Here is a 21,906-nt window from a genome sequence, read left to right on the forward strand (position 1 = left end):
CGTCGGCGTGGAGTTGAGAATAGAATAGTGTGGCGAGCGCAGCGAGCCACCGAGCCCGAAGCGTGGCGAGCGCAGCGAGCCCCGCGAGGGGACGCGGATACCTTCACAGTTATACGCGTCCCCTCGCGGACTTCACAGGTGTCCGTGGCGACGCGGACACCTGTGAAGCCCGCGAAGGGACGCGTTTACCTGTGAAGGTATCCGCGTCCCCTCGCGGGGCTCGCTGCGCTCGCCACGCTTCGGGCTCGGTGGCTCGCTGCGCTCGCCACACTATTCTATTCTCAACTCCACGCCGACGTGGATAGTAGGGCATGAAAAGGTCGGCGGACGCGTACCGCCGCCCCTCGCGGGCTCGCTGCGCTCGCCACGCTTCGGGTTGGCGTGGATCGTGGGGTGGCGTACAAAAATTGGGGGGACATTTAAGGGTTAATTGGGGCTATTTGGGCTCTGTAGCCCATTTAACATTGATTCCTATGGGAAAATCGCGGGCATTGAGGCATTTTACAGTAAAATCGCGGTCAATCAGGCTTTTTAACATTGTTCCCTATGGGAAAATCGCGGTAATCGCGGGTACCCGATTTTGATGTACCCGCGATTTACCCGCGATTACCGCGATTTTTTACCCCCGACGCCCGCGATTCTGATCGCGGGCGCCGTTCTAGGTAAAGAGTACCAAATACACAATAAGAACATTGCAAAGGGATTATTTAAAGAATAAACCAATGACTAAATATCAAGTGGAAATATAATACAACTCAGCTATTAATTATTCTCAGATACAAAATACAGTATACATTGTGGGTAACAGTGATTAAGGGCTATCCACTAGTGTGAATCGGTTTCATAATATACAGTGTCCAATGCAAAGTAGAAATGCTTGATAGTTGCTAGGGCTGTCAGAACAATGAAAGGTTACATACTTTTGGTAATTAATTTGTGCCAACTAATACTAAAAATTAACCTCATGTTTTACAAATGCTATTCTTTAAAGGGTGGATCAGTGATGGGAGCACAATGAGTAAATACATCATCATTCTGCACATGTCTGACTCAGTGAGACCATTATGTATCTGCTTGCTATCGTCTGCTACAATTAAATAAATAAATAAAAAAGTAATTTAACAAAAGGGGAAGGGTGTGTGCATGCAGAATATACAGCAAGCTAGGTTTCCAGTGTATTCAATGTAATCAACAGATGAGCCCTGGAGTTTGCCATGTTGGAATTGTAAGCAGGGCTGCAGTGACAGAGCCAGGGCGGGGGGGAGCTAGTGACAGGAACAGCCGCCCACCAGCTGCATTCTCCTGACAGGGTCATCGGAATCTTATCAATGACATTTTACTAAGGATAGGAGAGAGGAAAGTTTTTCTGCACGCAGGTCTGTCACTGAGGAGTGTAATTAATAAATAAGGAGAAGGCAGCACAGCCACCTTCCACGCCGCAGCACAGCGGATTAGGGCAGAGGCTGGCTATATGTACTACTGTATGTCTCTGTACTGGCCTCTGCCAGCTCTACCCGAACCTAGGCTGCCAATGCCCGGGGAAGGGGCCACATGCTGCTGCCCACCACTGGGGGCATACTCAGGTACAGCGCAAGGGTTGCGGGCTTTGTACGTGGTGTGCGCTCCCGGCATACGGGCACTGCTGTCACCTACAGTCGCTCACTGCCCGGGCTCCTCTCCATCAATCCCGCTCCATTTCCTGCCATAGCGGCCGGCGCCATGCCTGCCCCTCTGCCACGCTCTCTCGTTACCCGGCGGGGTGATCACAGCCGGGCACACGCTGCTCTCACTTGCGAACCCCGTGCAGCGGTCGTGCAGACGAGCAAGCGAGGAGCCCCGGGGGGACGGCTTCTCTACTGACAGCACAGCGGGACGCCTCGCTGAAGACACTGGGACAGGGGCCAGCCTGCCGGCCGGGCACTCACCTGGCTGCACAGTGACACGGACGCTGACTCCCGCGGCCGCTGCTGATCGCCGACTGTTGTACTGCTCTCTCACACCACCACACACACCAGCCAGCGCCGGGACTCGGGAGAGGGGGCTGAGCCTGAGCTCTACCATTGGCCCGCCCGGCGAGGTGACGTCAGCGACTGCCGTGGGTTGCGTCATGCGCAGGGATGTACGCACGGATCTCACCGATCATGTCTGCACTGCAGTGTGTGTGTGTGTATGAGTGAGTGGCACTGGCGCTAGCGGGCGCATAAGCGGCGAAGGGTGGGGGGAACGGGACCGGGGTGCTGCTGCTATTCCGAGGGTGCGGTGCGTGCGAGTGATTGACATACACCTATGTCTGTATGTGTCCTTGCTGCTGACACCCCGCCTTCCATTGTTACGCACACGCCCACTATAATGCACACTCGCCATATACACACTGTATACACTTTACACTGCCATGCTGGCCGCACAGGAGGACCGTGTGGTGCTGCCTGTTCCCTCTCCATACAGTCATGATTTCAAGACCACCTCACCTCCTCCCAGTTGTCTCTTCGCCACCTCCAGCTTCTTCCCCTGCCCTCTCCCCGCTCTTCCTATCCTCTCCGTGCCCTTGACTTTGCCACCCACTTCACACCTAGGATTAAATATTATTATCAGGACATCATGTTGTGCCTTATTGTCCCATCCTCTATCCCACTCTGCCTCTCTCATTTTACCATCCCAGACGTCCTTTTCTTCAGTATCTTGAGGTCATGTCCCTAATCTGGTTTTCGCCTACACCCTATCCCAGTAGTTCCCAAACTTTTTCGAATAAGGAATTCTGTCATTACACTCCTAGGTCAGAAATTTCTTAATGAGTTATTCAAAAAAAAAAAAAAAGGTACTTCCTTATCTTTGCAGCCACCGCTTATGCCAGTTATGTTAGATGCTACATGAATCGCGATTGCCCCCTTGCGGGCTCACTTCGCTCACCGTTCTAAGGGCTCGGAGGCTCACTCCGCTTCGCTCGCTTACTAAAGGTAATAGATGGTGGCGTGGATCCCGTAAATAACCCCTGTGGCTCGCTGTACGCTACATAAATTCCATAGTGTAAGCAGTGGCCGCAAAGATGAGGAAATACCGGAAAAAAATATTAAATTAAGTAAATTATGTTTATGGGGCCCATTTATCATTGCATCACATTATGCAATACATTTGCCACCCAGGATCGCTTTGCAATATACGATCCTTTCAGTCGAATGCATCAACCTGCAGGGTACCGAAAGGAGCCCGTTCCCGCACTCGTTCCCGCACTTCGCCAGGTGCCGTTGGTCTGTGCATGCATGGTTAACGCTGACCCACCGGCCGACCCCGCTGACCACAATGCCCCGCCGGCAGTGCGTTCTGTAGCCCATAAGCTACAATTGGCTACCTTCATCTCATAATGGTGGTAGCCCACTGACCTGATGTGATGCTGCCTGATGTTGCTACATCGGGCATCTTCGCATCCCCATAGTGGGAGGGATGTGAGTGGGGCAGGAGAAATCAGAGATTCATGCTGCAGTCCTTCCTACATACATTCTACATCAATATTTGCGAATATCCCCTGAAAATTGCTGTTTTCAGGGAATTAGCCACAAATATTGTATGATAAATGGGTCCTTCTATGTCATCCTTAGAGCCAGTTATGTGGTGAGGGACTGTATTCACTTCTGTCTGCTCACATTTTTTATTGGTGGCCTGTTACATTAATCATAAATAATTTTTTCGATTGGTCCTGGGTCACCAACCCAGGGCACCCGGGCAAGTGCTCTAATTCACCCCAAGGTGCCACGGGATTCGGTCATTTGGTCTACAGCATGATGGTCAACAGTCATTAGGTGGACACCATTAGGTCGACATGGGAAAAGGTTGACATTGGTCTAGGTCGACATAGGAAAAGGTCGACATGGTTCTAGGTAGAAAGGTTATTAGTTCGACAGGTCATTAGATCGACAATGTTTAGTTCAACAGTCAAAAGGTCGACATGGGGTTTTTCACAGTTTTTTGAGCCGATGTGCCGACAGGCGGTATTTCATGCCCTACCATCCACTAGGGCGTGGTGGGAGAATAAAATAGTGTGCCCGACGCATAGTGAGCGATGCAAGGTAATGCGGTGCACTTGAAACTGTGTCCATGTTGACTGTGTTGACATTCAGGTAAAAAAAACTGTGAAAAACCCCATGTCGACCTTTTGACTGTAGACATAGACATTGTCGAACTAATGACCTGTCAAACTAACAACCTGTCAAACTAATGACCTTTTGACCTACAACCATGTTGACCTTTTCCCATGTCGACCTAATGACTGTCGACCATCATGCTGTAGACCAAATGATCCCAACTTAGTGCCACGATACACAGGGCCTTATTCTAGTTCACTCTTTCTGACAAATGCCTTCTTAGATGGACAAAACCATGTGCACTGCAGGGGGGCAGATGTAAAATGTGCAGAGAGAATTAGATTTGGGTGAGTTATTTTGTTTCTGTGCAGGGTAAATACTGGCTGCTTTATTTTTACACTGCAATATATATCTTACTTTGAAGTAAAACCCCACCCAAATATAATTCTCTCTGCACAAGTGACATCTGCCCCACCTGCAGTGCACATGGGGCCTTATTCTGGTCGTACGGGCAGGTTCCCGTCCGTTCTGACACGGTAAGACCGTGCAGACGCTGTAAGACCGTGCAGAATATGCGTGTGTCCACCGCACACGCAAGGTTTGGATGTCGTCCGTAAACACGCCCTCTTCTTAAAGTGTGAGTCCATCCGAATGCGGAGGACCGGTGGGCGTTTCTTCGTACGATGTCCGCACAGCGTGGCATGCGGACCGCTCCGAAATAATTCGGAAATTTACGCACCAACCAGTACAGCAGCAGGCCGACATTACACGTGGTACAGCTGTCAGGAGCCGGTCAATCTCCCTCCAACACACAAGGCCTGGCATTTAGTGAATCACAGCTGACTCTGTGGGTGCAGTGGCCTGTTTGAGTACTAGCTGTCACCACAGGCCATACAAGCAGTACAGCAATGGGTGTACTGTGAGGCTGGGGTGATGTTAGCTGCCCTTTGACAACAGACACAGGCGGTGGCTCAATAGCAAGCAAGTGTCGTCTCAGGGTCAGTGTTTTGGGTCGGTCAGCTTCCCCAAGCAACCACTACTTGACACCCAGCAGATCTCAGTGGGCAGATGAGGGGAATGGATTTATGCTACATACCCAATCCGAACACTGAGCACTTTTTCCTCCTTTTCAGCTGAGCCGGGACTGCTGAGCTACAATTTACCTACAGCGGTCACGGAACCAGGAGCCCAACTGAGAGGTAATAGTCAAAGCTGACTGAGGACCTTTATACTATCCACTATACCCGCAACATTCCCCTCATCTGCCCTCTGAGATCCACTGGGTGTCCACCAGTGGATGCTGGAGGAAGCTGACTGGCCCAGAACACTTATCCCAACACGGCACTTGCTTGGTGTGGATCCGCCGCCTGTGTCTGTGGATGAACAGCCGTTAACATCACCCCAGCCACACAGTATACCCGCAGCTGTACTGCGTGTCCAACCTGCGGTGACAGCTTGTGCTCAAACTGGCCACTGCACCCACAGAGTCAGCTGTGATTCACTGAGTGCTGGGCCATGTGTGTTTGAGGGAGATGGACCGTCTCCTGACATCCGTACCAACTGTAACGTTGGTCTGCCGCTGTACTGCCACTGATCTGCAGTTGCCTATCATGCAGCGATGGACGCAGCCTTACTACCTACCTGCAGATCTACGGCCACCCATGACCCTTTTTGTGAGCCTCAGCAAGCCACAAACCACTCCACTCACCTGCTGGAGGTATTGGGATTGTTCAACTATCTTTTCATTGAATTTACCTCTATATGGAGTCATTTGGATTATCTACTGTCAGTTAAATATTCACAGGGACAGTGAATTTTCATGTACAATCTAATACTTTTTCATGTCAACCTTTTGTCCCTTTCATCCTATTGTCTGTCTGTTTAAGAATCCACGCTTCTTTTTCAGTCTCCTCGCGATTCCATTTCCAGAAAGTGTCCTTCTGTCCTTGGACCACTTCTATTCTCTTTATGTGAGCTCATCAGCTCTTTTGTCGGCCTATTTATCAATAATCACATTTTCCCACCCCTTCCCATCAGTCTCCTAACTTCTCTATCGGGACTTCAAGGTAACAAGTGAATGGATAACCATTGACGGTTATTTGGTGCGCATGTAAAGTTGGAGGCCAGAATTCAAGGTACTGTGGTGCGAACACCACTTCTGTACATTGGATGAGCATTTTAAAGATGCATGTGATGGTTAGCAACATCAAAATCCTTTTCATTGAGTTGGTTACATTAATGGAAACCAAAGCACTGTGTTTTTAGTGTCCGTCATTAATTGATATTGTTCACAAGACCTCTAACCATTAAAAGGAACACACATTTTTCTCAGTCTGAGAAATAAAGTTAAACCTCAGAAAACAAAATCTGGAGGCTGCAGGTTAAGGCTTAAAAGTTGTCTTATGCCCAGGAACATATACTGTAGTTGTCTATTTTCATAAGCATCATATAACTGACAGACGATACATTGCTAGTGTATCAGCTTGTGCGTACAGCTAATATGTCTGAACAATGTTTTTCACAGACATCCGTCTACTGTACAGCATGGCATATGCCGATATATCTTGTAGATATCAGAATGCATATAAATATATAGTATACGCTTGTGTGTATGGCCATCCAACCAAACAGCAAATTAGTAAATGAGAAGAACACTTCCCAAATCATTAGATCAGTCAGTTCCTCGGACAGACAGGCAATCCATCTCATGTGTGTACACAGCCTTATTTATTGTATTTATTCTCTACTGTGGAGAGTATCTGGTTGCATATTTAAGACTTTATATACAAATTGTTTTTACCCTCTCATAGTTTCGCTTTACAGCACATGAATGTATTCTTTCTAAAGCCAATATTTCTTTATTTTTATGATTTCCATTTTGTATGTTTTATAAAGCCATAGAATTTCCATCCAATAAAATTATTTGGGTTTAAACATAATGTTTGTAGAAAATGATGCAGTTGGTTTCACAAGTTCCTTAGTAAATAAACAGTTCCTAATTCAGTAAATTTATATTTATTATTTATTTATTTACAGTTTCTTGTATAGCGCAGCAGATTCCGTTGCGCTTTACAATAGTAGACAGTGATAAGACAAACTGGGTAACAACAGACAGACTTGGAGGTAGGAGGGCCCTGCTGCAAGCTTACAATCTATAGAGTTAAGGCCCCCATACACTGAGCCGATTTGGCCTATTCAGACGAATTGGCCCGTCAAATCTCTGAAATCGGGTCAGTTCGATGTCCCCTCAGGTCCAATGAGTAGTCCCATGCGCATTGGACCTGAGTCGGTGGTCGGACCTACTGGCCGTCTGACTTGGGACCTCCCTCCTGGCTCACTGGGTAGCGGTTGATCGTACACTGTTGCGAGACATCTCAGCAGTGTATGGCCACCTTTAGAAGAGACCATACACACTGTGTAGTCAACTTTAGCAGGACTTTCTGGTCTCTCTCACATTTCTGTGCAAAATGTGTGACGCTGCTGCTTATAGAAGCAAAATCAAAGTGAAATCTAACAGTTTTTAAGATGCTTTCCACATTCGATTCGATGTGTGCTCCCGTTTTCTCTATATTGAAAAGAAAAATAGACTGTGCAGGCAAGGAAATATCGAAATCGATCCAGTAAATCAAATGTGTACACTGTGCCTTGAATGCAAATCGAAACTGATATCGAATGCAAAAGTGCAGATCGAATGTGAAATTAAATGGAAAGCAAAGACCAAATTGAGAGAGGGTGGAATTGGGGAATTCGAAAGCAAATCGAATCAAAATCAATTTGAAAGTAAATTGATGCGTGTGTACACACCTTTAGGGGGATATTAAATTTCTGCTGATATTTCTGTCAGTGGAAATATCTGCAGGATAGTATTCACCTGCTACTTACCCGCCTCCCTATGCAGGCGAGTCTGTATTGTCGGTACTGCTGTGGATTGTCGAATCTGCAGCCATGTTGTCAAAAAAGGCAAAGTTTTTCACAGATCCCTGAACATTGAATTCCGGCTGTGGAGTTACAGTTAGAAGAAACAAAAATGGTCCAGGATTCCAACTGTCGATCATTCCGACAGTGGGAATCCTGGAATGAATACACCCCTAAGTCCGGAAATAAAATTGTTCCCAGACATATCAGGTCATCCCTGATATCTCTTGCACATATATTGGCCTGTCTTGCTGTGACTGGCCCTATATGCCAGTCAATGAAATGCCAAAATAACATCCCAACATTTACTGGCAAATATAAATGCCCGCACAATTTTCATGTCTGGACAATTTTATTGAACGGCCGATTGGTGTTTGTGCTTAAGAAGCAGATTCGGCAGTATAGTGTATACCCAGCTTTAGTTCTGACAGGGCTATTACCACAGGTTATTTTGTGGGTAAAATGTGGACTGTATATCACTATATATAAAAAGCTATTGAAAATATCTTACATTTCATAAAAAGTATAACATTACATGAATACTTTCCCCCTTTCCATTTTTAGTTTAACCATTCTTTATCTCGCACAACACCTGCTGTCTCCCAGGCAGAAATTGTATGCTTATTATTCCTACACTTTGCCTCATAACAAAAGCTGCATACATGTGACAATAGCAAGCTTACTAACAAACCCAAGGGGCTCACACTTTGCTGAAGCAAAACAAAACATTAAACGAAGATGTGTACTCAACACAATTCTACTTTCCATTTAAGTCAGTGACAGACTAGAAAACTTTTCATGGCAACTGTTTTGCAGAAGTCACCTATTTTAGCTTCACTACCATTCTCAACCTAAGCCTCTATTTCTGAGCCCTAGCCGTACAACTTATCAATAGATGAATGAAATTAAAATTCAACTGATTACAATAAATGGAGCTTGCCAAGGGTGTTTGGCAGTCATTTTCTGTTTGATGCCTGCTATATCAGTAGATAACTTAAATACATCAGGTAACTATAGTTTGACAATATTTATAGTGCAAATTAAGCAAGGAAATGTATTCAGGTGTGTTATCGGAAAGGAAAATATTTGTTCTCATTTGCATTTAACTGGAGAATAGTTCCAACCAATCACAAACCAGAGTGAGGAGACTTCCTACTCATCTGATTGGTTGGTGCTGGGCACAGTGTATAGCTTTGTCTGGCACAAAAAGAAGCAAGTACAATACCTGCTTAATTTTATATTAAGCTTGGACTGCTGAAGTAAGATAAGTTAGTTAATTTGATTCCATACAGAATTATTCCACTTAAATATTTTATTTTCTGCAACTAGGAAATATAGTAAAACAGTAACACATTTTGTGAATGATTAATATTCCCTACCGTAATTCTAGGAACTGGAACAGAGCCAAGTCTTTATATGTTCAGTAGAGGGCTCCCTTTCTTGCCAAACAATTATGGCACACAAGTAAAGCACTTCTTTGTACTGGGCAGTACGTTTAAGATGTTGAACTTCAGATAACCCTGGGGAGTCTTGAAGTACAAGCAGGTTGTAGTATTCTGCTGTCCTATTTATACTGTCTGTTCTAAAGAGTCTTGATTACTGTCACCACTCCTCTTAATTTAGGCAAAAGGTCATGGTTCAGCTCAACATTTGAAGCTCTGCCAATGTCTTCCTTTTTAATAGCTTGAACAGTTCTATTTAAACTGCAGAATGTAACAGGCAAGAGCCAAAAAGTACATGAAAGTCCAACAGCATAAAAGACAGTTATAGGAATGTTGCATTGTCTGTTCTATCAACATGAACCAACACTTATTTAATATTTATATTTGCTACAGTTGTAAAATTATGTTAGACAGTGCACTTCAATGGGAGTTTCACAAAACATTTAGCTGTTTTTATATAAAATTGGAGAGAAAACAAACCTAACATATTCCAAATATGATATTTATGGAATTAAAAACCCAATAAATCCATTATATGACACATTGTTATTTGAAATAACTAAATGGTCTATATATTAATGGGGGAATTATATGCTAATACAATAGGTTCATAGCCTGCTATCCTATTAACCTCAATGCTGGTATCCTTAGCCCTGTTAGCCGCTGTTATTGGGTATGGCACTTCGCGTGTCTCACCCCGTATAAGCAGCCGCAAATAAAAATGGCTGCTACAGGGCCCTGACCTCCTCCAAAGCAGGCAATCCCCATGCAATTAGTAGCACTGCCAGCAGGTGAGTGCACACCTCCTAAACCTGGTGGGTAGTTATATCTGCTGTCCTGGCTCGCTCCTCCTTTGTCTCTCCTCACAAATGTTGGGAGTGGTGACTGTGCTGAGCCATCTTCATGAAATGGCCACTCCAGAATCAGGGATAGATGTACTAAGCTACAAAAAGTGATAAAGTTAAGAGTGATAAACAACCAGCCTATCAGCTCCTAACTTTTTTTAAACCATATTTTATTTATAAAGAAATTGTTATAAAAAAAAACAATATTTTATTTATTTATTTATTAACAGTTTCTTATATAGCGCAGCATATTCCGTTGCGCTTTACAATAGCAGACAGTGATACAACAAAACAGGGTATTTACAGACAGTCAAAATGTAGGAGGGCCCTGCTCGCAAGCTTACAATCTATAGGGAAATAGGCATTGATACATAAGGATAGATACTGTATTCTTTATTGCATCGATTCCACCAGAACGCAAGGTTCTATGACTGGTTCTGGAATTTGATAAGCTTGCCTGAAGAGATGAGTTTTTAGGGAACGCTTATAGGTTTGGAGACTGGAGGAGAGTCTTATTGTGCTTGGGAGGGCATTCCACAGAGTGGGTGCAGCCCGAAGAAAGTCCTGCAGTCGGGAATGGGAGCGAGTAATGAGTGTGGATGAGAGACGCAGATCTTGGGAGGAGTGTAGAGGTCGTGTTGGATGATATTTTGAGATAAGAGAAGATATGTATGTTGGTGTAGTTTGGTTTATGGCTTTGTGTGTAAGTAAAAGAATTTTGTATTGAATACGGTAGAATACAGGTAACCAATGAAGTGACTGACAGAGTAGCTTTGCAGACGATGAACGTCTGGCTAGGAAGATTAGCCTTGCAGCTGCATTCATAATGGACTGTAGTGGTGAGAGTCTGTATTGGGGAAGGCCAATAAGGAGACTATTGCAATAATCAATGCGTGAGATGATGAGAGCATGGATTAGAGTTTTTGCAGTGTCTTGTGTAAGGTAAGGGCAAATTTTAAATATGTTTTTTAGATGCACGTGGCATGATTTTGAGACAGATTGAATGTGGGGTACAAAGGAAAGTTCTGAGTCAAGGATAACACCTAGGCAGCGAGCTTGAGAGGTAGGAGTGATTGTCATCTTCTCAACAGCGATAGAGATATCAGGTTGGTAACTACTATTTATTGGCGGAAATATAATTAATTCTGTTTTTGAGATATTAAGTTTGAGGTGGCGAGATGACATCCAGGATGAAACAGCAGAAAGGCATTCAGAGACACGGCTCAATACAGATGGGGACAGGTCCGGGGAGGATAGGTAGAGCTGAGTATCATCCGCATACAGATGTAGAATAACAGTTAGGAGGTGATTGGCTTGTTGTTTATCACCACTTTAGGAAGCATAGTCCATCTGGCCCTCAGAGAGGAGAGATGAAGCTTGCCGGGATGGCAGATATGTGTACAGCAACTCACTGCTTTGAATGTAAAAGCTGTTTGTGGTATTCAAGATATGTATTGTGCAACTAGTGGGGGGTGAGGGCATAGCTACTACTGTGGCTACAACTACTTACAGTATATATCAGTTTAGTTATTGCCTGATATTAACTTTTTATTTTTTATTTTTTTTAAAGCTGTGAACTATTGTTTTTTTTTAGTCATACCATTCTGGAAACCAATGGCAAATAAGCTGAATTGAGCATACCACAGTGAATGGGTTGAAATTATTACCAATATTAAGCCAGGGCAGATACAAACAACAATTCCTGGTGTAAACAAACAAAAGATAATGGGTGGCACTCAACGATCAACATCAAAAATAAAGAGAATGGTCTGCAAGGTCAACGTTTCAGAGATCTTTCCTGTTTTTTTTTGTCAGAAAAACAGTACAAAACAAACAAGAAACACCTTATATACATCTCTCGTCCTGTGCCATCAAGGCTAATATACCTTCCGTCAGGGCCATGATGACATCATCACATGTACCAAGGCACAGGTACATTGCCAGACTCTGGTTTCGGCATGCCAAGAGTAAAGCCTCCTCCACAGTAGATATGTCGTTATTTTCAATTGAAAGCCTCATTTTCTTTATCTGTGGTTGTGATTGTAAAAATACTCCAATTTTGACTTATAACAGTGATTTCCAACCTTTTTACCTTGCGGCACACTAAATAAGATTTTAAAATTGCCAAGGCACACCATTAGATCCCCACAAAGCAAAACACATTGGCCCCCATAAGAAAAAAAAACAAACCTATTGGCCCTCATACAAAAAACAATCACACTGGTCCCCACAGGTAACAAAAATAAAACACATTGGCCCTTTACATGAAAAGAAGAGAGCAGTAAGTAACAGTTGAACTGGTGGTGGCTGTTAACTGGTTTGGGCATCTCTAGGTCTAGGGGCACACTTGAGAACAGCTCAAGGCACACTAGTGTGCCACGGCAGTGGTTGAAAATCACTGACATACTGTAAGTCTAAAAAAGACGCTCTCCCTGAAGCATTCTGACTTGTCAATATGCATTTTAGCAAATTATACTTTCTTATATTTTTTTTAGTCCTCCATTGGGGCAGATGTACTACCCCCCCCCCCCTTAGTGCTTCTCAAATAACGGGTCCCGCTTCTCCTGCATAACGAGGAGAAGCCGGCACCCGTTATTTGCTAATGTATTAACCCCCTGCAAGCCAATAAGGAGAGCCGTTATGCCCAGCGTTAACGGCTCTCCTTATCGGCTCCCCCGGCGTCCCGTTCATGCTCAGTGCGCTTCTTTCCCCCCCTGTCCGGCTCTAATGGGCATGCGCGAGATCTCCTGCGCAGCCCGAGCCAGAAGCAGGGCTAGCGTTGTCCCCACAGTGGGGTATAGGACAACGCTAGCCCTGAGCTGGCAAAGTGGCCGGGGCGAATTAAAGCCTGGGCGGCTGTTAATACATCGCCCCGGCCGCGAAACCCTGGAGGGGATTACAGGGGACAGCCACGCCGAGCGTAACTCTGTGGGCTGTCACTAGCGCACGTTAGGTGCGCTAGTAATACATTAGGAGAATCGTAATCCCCCCCAGTTAACCAGCGTTAAGTGCATTTCTGCACTTAACGCTGGTTCATACATCTGCCCCATTGTATGGTGCAATCAGCCACTGGCCTACCTTGATCTTGGAGTTTAGCTTGTACTGTACATCTTTGGAAGTTTTGCTTGGCTTTTTAACATTCTTACTATCCTTCTGTTTAATCTATGGTTGATTTTCCTCTCAGCCACGTTCAGATGTTGGCTACATTCCCATGGACTTTAAACTTTGTAATATTTGCAACAGCAGTCACAGGAACATCATGCTTCTTTATATGGTCTTAAGCCCCATACACTCTAGATGCAAAATGTTAACAATAACTATATCATTAGCGACATATCAGATATATCGTCTAGTATTTAAGGTCAATATCGTTAAATATGCGCACCCCCACAGTGTTTATGGGTCTTAAGCCCCTTACACACTAGACGGTAGATTATTAACAATAACTATATAATTAACAGCATATTGTGTGTAGCGTGTACAGTCAATATTGTTAAATATTTGCGCGCCTATGGGTTGTTAATAATATCATCTAGTGTGTAAGGCTTGTTGCCTTTACTTTTTTTCTCTATAATTTTCTTTCTGATCTCAGACTCAAGTGGCAGATTTTACCTATGAGCTGCAGTATTGCAGCTCCCCCAGGAAAATCCACCACCCTGCTCAGCATTAGTGAAGTCAGGTGCAGCCAGTGGCAGTGCCATTGGGATGTGTTTCCTCTCTCTGGGACTGCCAGTATGGGCTGTGATAAGCAGAGAGCACTGTGCTTGGCACCTTTCAATTGCACAGTACAGGTGCAGGAACCCTGGCTGATGTCAGGGACCCAGCTGAGGGGAACCAGCAGCGTGGGCTTTGAAAACCCCCCTCCTATGTTCAGGTAGGAGCCACAGCTGGACAACTCTCATTTTTGTTTTTTCTTGTCATGGTTCAATGTGGTGCATACTAAGAAACCAAACCAGAGAATGACTATTTGAAATAGGCTTAATGACTGATTTAAGACAGTTGTGGTGCTAATTAAAGAAACAAGTTTGTATCACTATAATCCAATTAGAGACCTGTCCTTTTACACCAATCCTCAGTATGCCATTTATTTCATAAAAAAAAAACCCTTGTGTAGCACAAGCACTGAATGACCTCCCTCTGGTACTGGCAGACCAGGCTAATGATAAGCAGAGAGTTGGACTCCTCACGGATGCAGCAACCAGAAAGTCGGCAACTATAAGTTGGCCTGTGTGCTTTAAATAACAGGGCCAACAATTTGGCCTGGTCCAGCCCTAGTCATTTCTTATACTTGTAATACTTTTTTTGAATTTAATCATTTTTATTGTTCATTTTTTTAATATAACATTCATTATAAATAACAAAACATTCCATCTTCTACATAATACATTTCTTATATAACATCATCCATTTCACTGGATGGAACCTTCGGTGGAGACTGGTCTTATATACAAGGAACCCATAAATTCTTGTTGATTAAACTCTGTTGTGAACATGTATTTATTGTATATATTAAGGGCATTAATCACGTTTTCCTCTATTGCTGGTGAACTTTGTGCCAAAACTAACAAAATAAATAAATAAATAAAATAAAAAAGTTATTAAGTGTATTTTCTTAGTGTATTAAATGTGCTTAATATCTTCTGTAGAAATTAAATTATGTGAAGTTTAATTACTTCCATATCTGGTGACTATCTTTGTGTGTAGTTTATTATATATTCCTTATTGTTATTGTGTTCATGCATGTTATATCTAGGTGTAAGTATGTGAGTGTTTTGTGTATGAGTTTACTATTATTCCTATTGATTAATGTCTATCCTTAGATATAGCCGGTCTCCACCCTTTTATTTTTATTTTTTTTCTCCTTAATCTCTCATGTGATGACAACAAAGCAAAGATGGAAGGAAAAAATAAAAGAAGAAAGAAAACAATAAAACAAAACAACACAAAAAAAACCTCAAAGAAAGAAAAAAAAAAGAATCAATATCTCCTCTTTAACTATACTTTCCAATTATTACTGTATATATTATTCTTATTCCTTTTAATCACTTATGTCTTACCGTATTTTCTCCCTTCGCTTCTCTCTTTGTACTCATTTATATGCCCATACCTTATATAACACCAGTGCATCTCTTAATCAAATTCTTACATTTTTTCATCCCTGCCTCTTCTAGTTCCCTGATTTACAATCAGGGAAGAGAAGTATCTATTCCCAACATTGATGTATTCCATGTATCCCATTTTTTTTAGATAATTTTTATTTGAACCTCTACTTTTATACATAACTCTTTTGTGTCCCGATACCTCATTGACCAATGCCCTTGTCACACTCAGCCGCGGCGGTGCGCGGCGGGCATATTACTCACCCGTCCGCGCCCGCCGTCGGCTAGCGTGTAGTGGTCTCCGGGTCAGCGGCAGCGGGCAGCGGCAGTCTGGTGGGCAGCAGGCAGCGTGGGACGTCGACAGGTGTAGCAGTGTGTGCTGTAATGGTGCCGGGAGGCCGGCGCCGCCATCTTGGTTAAGGGCAAAATAGCAGATTGGCCCAGGTCTGAGGTTTCCTCCCATACTGACCTGACAGCCAATGGCAGCCGCCCTCTTGGGATATAGGGGATCTGCCTAGGGCTGTTCAGTGTCAGTGCAAAGAGTCTCCAGAGGCGTTCACAGCTCCCAGCTGACTCCGGCTCTCTGACTCACCTCTCCTGACCTTGGTGCCTTGCTCGTGCTCTGTGTTGGTCTAGGTTGCTGCTTAACCCCATCGCTGCCAGTTCTCTCCACAGTCTGGTCTCTGCCTGTATCCCTGAGCTTCCTGGCCTAGCCCTTCAAGTCTCCTGCTTCCAAGCAATTCTTCAATCTTCATTCATCATTCATCTTCTTCCAGTCTTCAAGGATCCTTCATTTACCATCAAGTACATTCTCTTTCCGGATCCTCTTATTCTTCAAGACCCCAGCCTGCCGTCCTATGCTATTTGAACTGTCATTATTCAAATGAACTTTCTTCTTCTAAAGTGCCTTACTGGCTCAAGTATTGTTTATCACTAACTGCCACTTTAAGAAAGTATTCAAGTGTGTATTGTTTCCATTTATGAATTCTATTATTAAACCTGCACGATTTAATCCTTCATCCTCTGGTCCGTCTCCAGTCGCTACACACCACACGACTTCATCCAGCCCTTCAGTCGTGACAGTTTGCACTGACCCGATGGAGTCGGGTGAAGTACAGGCTTCCATGGCGGACGTCTTTCAAGGTATCGTGACTCGTCTTGAACAAGTGGAAACTACCCAACGCCAAGTGGCTCAATTTCTTCAGGCCTTGTCCCCGCCCCAGGCGGCTCCCTCAGTGTCGGTTGCTCCAGCACCAGAGATTCCAGTTCCTGTTTCCACACCAGGATCCGTAGTTCCTCATCACATGCAACTCCCTACTCCCAGCAAGTATGATGGTTCGCCAAGGGCATGCCGTGGGTTCCTGAACCAATGTGATGTCCACTTCACCTTGCAGTCATCTCACTTCCCAACCTCCAAGGCAAAGGTGGCCTATATTGTGTCTCTCCTGGCAGGGTCAGCTCTGGACTGGGTGTCCCCTCTCTGGGAACGCTCTGACCCCCTGCTCAATGACTATGAAGCTTTTATTACCTCTTTTCGTCGCATCTTCGATGACCCTGGCAGAGTGTCCTCTGCCGCCACTGAAATCCTGAGGATTCGCCAGGGTAGCCGATCGGTGGGACAGTATGTTGTGCAGTTCCAGACCCTGGCCTCAGAATTAAAATGGAACGAAGAGGCTCTCCTCTCCGCCTTCTGGAATGGGCTGGCAGGTCGTATCAAGGATGAATTAGCTACTCGTGACTTCCCGGCTACCTTGATCGAGCTCATCTCTCTGTGCAACAAAGTAGATCTACGGATGCAGGAACGCCAACTAGAGAGAAATCGCTCTGATCGTCTTCGCCCTCGCTTCACCCCAAATGCTGTTCCCGTTCCTAGACCAAGTCCTTCCACAACTACACCACCTGATGAACCTATGCAGATCAATCGTTCTCGGCTCTCACAGGAAGAAAAGTCCCGTAGACAACGGGAGAATCTCTGCATGTACTGCGGGTGTGCTGCCCATTTGCTGTCCTCCTGTCCATTGCGTCCGGGAAACGGCCGCTCCTAACCTCCCCGAGGGAGGCCCGGTTAGGAGTCTTGTTTTCATCTCCCTCCTCAACTGTTTCCACCATTCCAATTACCATTGTGTGCCCTCAAGGGGAAAATAAAGTCCAGGCCCTATTGGATTCCGGAGCGGCAGGAAACTTTCTTTCTTCATCTTTCGTCTTTCAACACTCCCTGGCAGTACAACCCTTGACCCATCCCCTGGTTCTCACTGCAGTGGATGGGAGTCGTATCTGTAGTGGGCAAATCACCCTTCAAACCAATCCAGTGACAGTGCTAGTGGGTGCTCTACATCAAGAGACTCTAGAGTTCTTAGTTCTTCCTCAGTCATCACACCAGGTGGTCCTGGGTCTACCATGGCTCGCTAAACACAATCCTCATATTGATTGGACCAGCATGGAGATCAAGGCCTGGGGTACGAACTGTTTAACCACTTGCATGACTCGTATCATTCCACTCAATCAAATGAATCCTCAAGAAGAGGGAGGTTCCAGTCTTCCGTCTTCACCAGCTTCACCCTTGTCTATACCCACACCATACCATTCTTTTTCTGATGTCTTCAGCAAGGGAGGTGCCGATTCTCTGCCCCCTCATCGTCCTTGGGACTGTCCGATAGAGTTGGTACCCGGGAAATTTCCACCGCGGGGTCGTATCTACCCCTTATCTCTACCCGAGACCAAGACTATGTCTGACTACATTCGTGAAAACTTGAATAAAGGCTTCATTCGTCCATCCACCTCGCCAGCCGGAGCGGGGTTTTTCTTCGTTAAAAAAAAAGATGGGACTCTCCGGCCATGTATCGACTATAGGGGTCTCAACGATATCACAATCAAGAACCGCTACCCATTACCCCTCATCACCGAACTCTTCGATAAGATCAGAGGGGCGTCTATTTTTACCAAACTGGATCTGAGAGGGGCGTACAACTTGATCCGAATCCGTTCCGGTGACGAGTGGAAGACGGCTTTCAACACCCGGGATGGCCACTACGAATACCTGGTGATGCCATTTGGCCTTTGCAATGCCCCGGCCGTCTTCCAACAGTTTGTAAACGACATATTTCGGGACTTACTGTATCATTCTGTCGTGGTGTATCTCGATGATATCCTCATATTCTCTCCTAACCTTCATCTCCATCGTCAAACTGTATCTGAAGTCCTGCGCCGTCTACGCCAAAATCAATTGTTCTGCAAGCTAGACAAATGCGTCTTCGAGGTCACTTCCATTCCATTTCTTGGCCACATCCTCACCAGCACTGGGATAGAGATGGACCCAGAGAAAGTAAGAGCCATCCAAGACTGGACAGCGCCTACCACGCTCAAAGGTATCCAGAGGTTCCTGGGTTTTTCAAATTATTATCGTCGCTTCATCCGGGACTTCTCCACCCTTGCTGCACCCCTTACAGCTCTAACCCGCAAGGGAGTAGATCCTAGTCAGTGGCCACCCGAAGCCTCGCTAGCTTTCCAACAACTAAAGAATGCATTCGTCTCTGCTCCAATTCTTCTTCAGCCGAACCTCGACAAACCCTTCATTATCGAGGTGGACGCATCCTCAGAGGGAGTCGGGGCAATCTTGTCACAGAAAGGAGAGGACCAGGAACTTCACCCCTGTGCTTTCTACTCTAAGAAGTTTCTTCCAGCAGAGAAAAATTACCCCATTGGGGAGCAAGAGTTACTAGCAGTCAAGTTAGCGTTGGAGGAGTGGCGGTACCTCCTGGAGGGGGCACGACATAAGATCACGGTATACTCTGACCATAAGAATCTCTCATTTCTCAAGCATGCCCAATGTCTTACTGCTCGTCAAGCCCGCTGGGCCATGTTCTTCGAACGATTTGATTTCCAGATCAGATTCAGACCCGGGTCGATGAATGCCAAGGCCGATGCCCTTTCACGCTCCTTCGAGACTCCGGCCGACCTAGAGACTTCTCCTCGACCAATCCTCGACCCTCTGGTTTTTGCTCAAGTTACGGTCCAACCTTCACCTCCTCCGGGCAAAACCTTTGTTCCCCTCAATCTTCGCAAAAGAGTGCTGTCCTGGGCACACGCTTCCCGTTTTGCAGGACATACTGGTGCACAGAAGACCCTAATGTTCCTGTTACGTTCATATTGGTGGCCCACCATTCGTCAAGATGTAACCAGCTTTGTCGCTTCCTGTGTAAAGTGCGCCCAGCATAAGTCCCCCAGAACATCTCCTGCCGGTCCTCTTCTACCTCTAGCCATTCCTACAGAACCATGGTCCCACTTGTCTATGGACTTTATCTGTGAACTTCCTCCCTCCAAAGGGCATACGGTAATCTGGGTGGTGGTTGACCGTTTCTCAAAAATGGCGCACTTCTTCCCATTGAAAGGTCTTCCATCCGCTCCAGTTCTGGCTCAGCTCTTCATCTCCACAATCTTCAAACTTCATGGGTTGCCCAAAGAGATTATATCTGACCGTGGAGTGCAATTCGTTGCAAAGTTTTGGAGGGCTCTCTGTTCCGCTGTACAAGTCAAACTCAAGTTCTCCACTGCATTCCACCCACAAACCAACGGGCAGACGGAACGGGTCAACCAAGACTTGGAAGCCTTCATTCGTTTATTCATCTCTTCTTCTCAAGACGACTGGGTCGATCTTCTGCCTTGGGCGGAATATGCGCACAATAATTCTTATCATTCATCCTCCGGCACCACTCCCTTTTTTACTGTTTTTGGCAAACATCCCAGATCTCCAGATTTCTCAGACTTATCTTCATCCGATGTTCCTGCAGCTGCTGCTTCTTTACAACGGTTTGCGAAAATCTGGTCAGATGTTCATACCGCTCTCCTCAAAGCATCCGCTCGATACAAAAGGATGGCGGACAGGAAAAGAAGAGCGGCTCCCAAATTGAAGGTTGGAGATCGAGTGTGGCTGTCTACCCGCCACATACGCCTTCGGTTACCATCCATGAAGCTGGCTCCCCGATTCATCGGACCGTTCCCAATCACGCAAGTTATTAATCCTGTTGCATACAGACTACAGCTTCCTTCTTCCCTGAAGATCTCAAATTCTTTTCATGTGTCTCTTCTAAAGCCCTTGAGATTGAACTTATATCAAAAGAAGGTGCCCAAACCGCCCAAGATTGGTTCTGAAAGAGAGATTGAGTTCGAAGTGAGACGCATCATCGACTCACGTTGTCGCAATGCCCATCTGCAGTATCTGGTGGAGTGGCTTGGATTCGGTCCTGAGGAGAACTCCTGGGTTGATGCTGCAGATCTCCATGCTCCCCGTCTGGTGAGGCAATTCTTTCAAAGGAACCCACATAAGGTGCGTAGGTGCCCTGGGGTCACCCAGAAAAGGGGGGGTACTGTCACACTCAGCCGCGGCGGTGCGCGGCGGGCATATTACTCACCCGTCCGCGCCCGCCGTCGGCTAGCGTGTAGTGGTCTCCGGGTCAGCGGCAGCGGGCAGCGGCAGTCTGGTGGGCAGCAGGCAGCGTGGGACGTCGACAGGTGTAGCAGTGTGTGCTGTAATGGTGCCGGGAGGCCGGCGCCGCCATCTTGGTTAAGGGCAAAATAGCAGATTGGCCCAGGTCTGAGGTTTCCTCCCATACTGACCTGACAGCCAATGGCAGCCGCCCTCTTGGGATATAGGGGATCTGCCTAGGGCTGTTCAGTGTCAGTGCAAAGAGTCTCCAGAGGCGTTCACAGCTCCCAGCTGACTCCGGCTCTCTGACTCACCTCTCCTGACCTTGGTGCCTTGCTCGTGCTCTGTGTTGGTCTAGGTTGCTGCTTAACCCCATCGCTGCCAGTTCTCTCCACAGTCTGGTCTCTGCCTGTATCCCTGAGCTTCCTGGCCTAGCCCTTCAAGTCTCCTGCTTCCAAGCAATTCTTCAATCTTCATTCATCATTCATCTTCTTCCAGTCTTCAAGGATCCTTCATTTACCATCAAGTACATTCTCTTTCCGGATCCTCTTATTCTTCAAGACCCCAGCCTGCCGTCCTATGCTATTTGAACTGTCATTATTCAAATGAACTTTCTTCTTCTAAAGTGCCTTACTGGCTCAAGTATTGTTTATCACTAACTGCCACTTTAAGAAAGTATTCAAGTGTGTATTGTTTCCATTTATGAATTCTATTATTAAACCTGCACGATTTAATCCTTCATCCTCTGGTCCGTCTCCAGTCGCTACACACCACACGACTTCATCCAGCCCTTCAGTCGTGACAGCCCTCCAATGATAAATATTCGGCGACTCCGAGGCCAGCCATTTCCTAGCTATCAAGACTTTAGCCAATGTTGTAAGGCATAGAACATACCGATATATTGTTGGAGAATACATCTCTTCTAAGTCTAATCCAAATATACACAACCGTGCTGTAAATACAGGGAGGGATGGTTCAGTAGCTATGATATCTCTCCATACCTTTGACCAATAGACATATATTGGAGGGTAAGACCATAACATATGCCAGAAATCTGCTCCCTCCATTCCACAAATTTGGGGCAGCTGGAGCAGAGTCTCAGCTTGG

General features: G+C 45.7%; 1 protein-coding gene across 4 annotated transcripts in view; it reads right to left on the reverse strand.

Annotated features, from left to right (window-relative positions):
- Positions 1 to 21,906, reverse strand: part of SLC20A2 (solute carrier family 20 member 2) — a 79,649-nt gene that overhangs the window by 45,594 nt on the left and 12,149 nt on the right. For 2 of the 4 annotated variants that reach the window (XM_083175542.1, XM_083175516.1), the window contains exon 1: positions 1,926 to 2,078. The exons of 1 other annotated variant lie outside the window; for it this stretch is intronic. The gene's annotated coding sequence lies outside the window, so the exon portion shown is untranslated. Of the gene's footprint in view, positions 1 to 1,653; positions 1,788 to 1,925; positions 2,079 to 21,906 lie in introns of those variants that run through there. One more of the 4 variants, XM_083175533.1, reaches the window with a different exon arrangement.

Source organism: Crinia signifera, chromosome 1 (assembly GCF_055691185.1).
Source record: "Crinia signifera chromosome 1, ASM5569118v1, whole genome shotgun sequence".
NCBI lineage: Eukaryota > Metazoa > Chordata > Amphibia > Anura > Myobatrachidae > Crinia > Crinia signifera.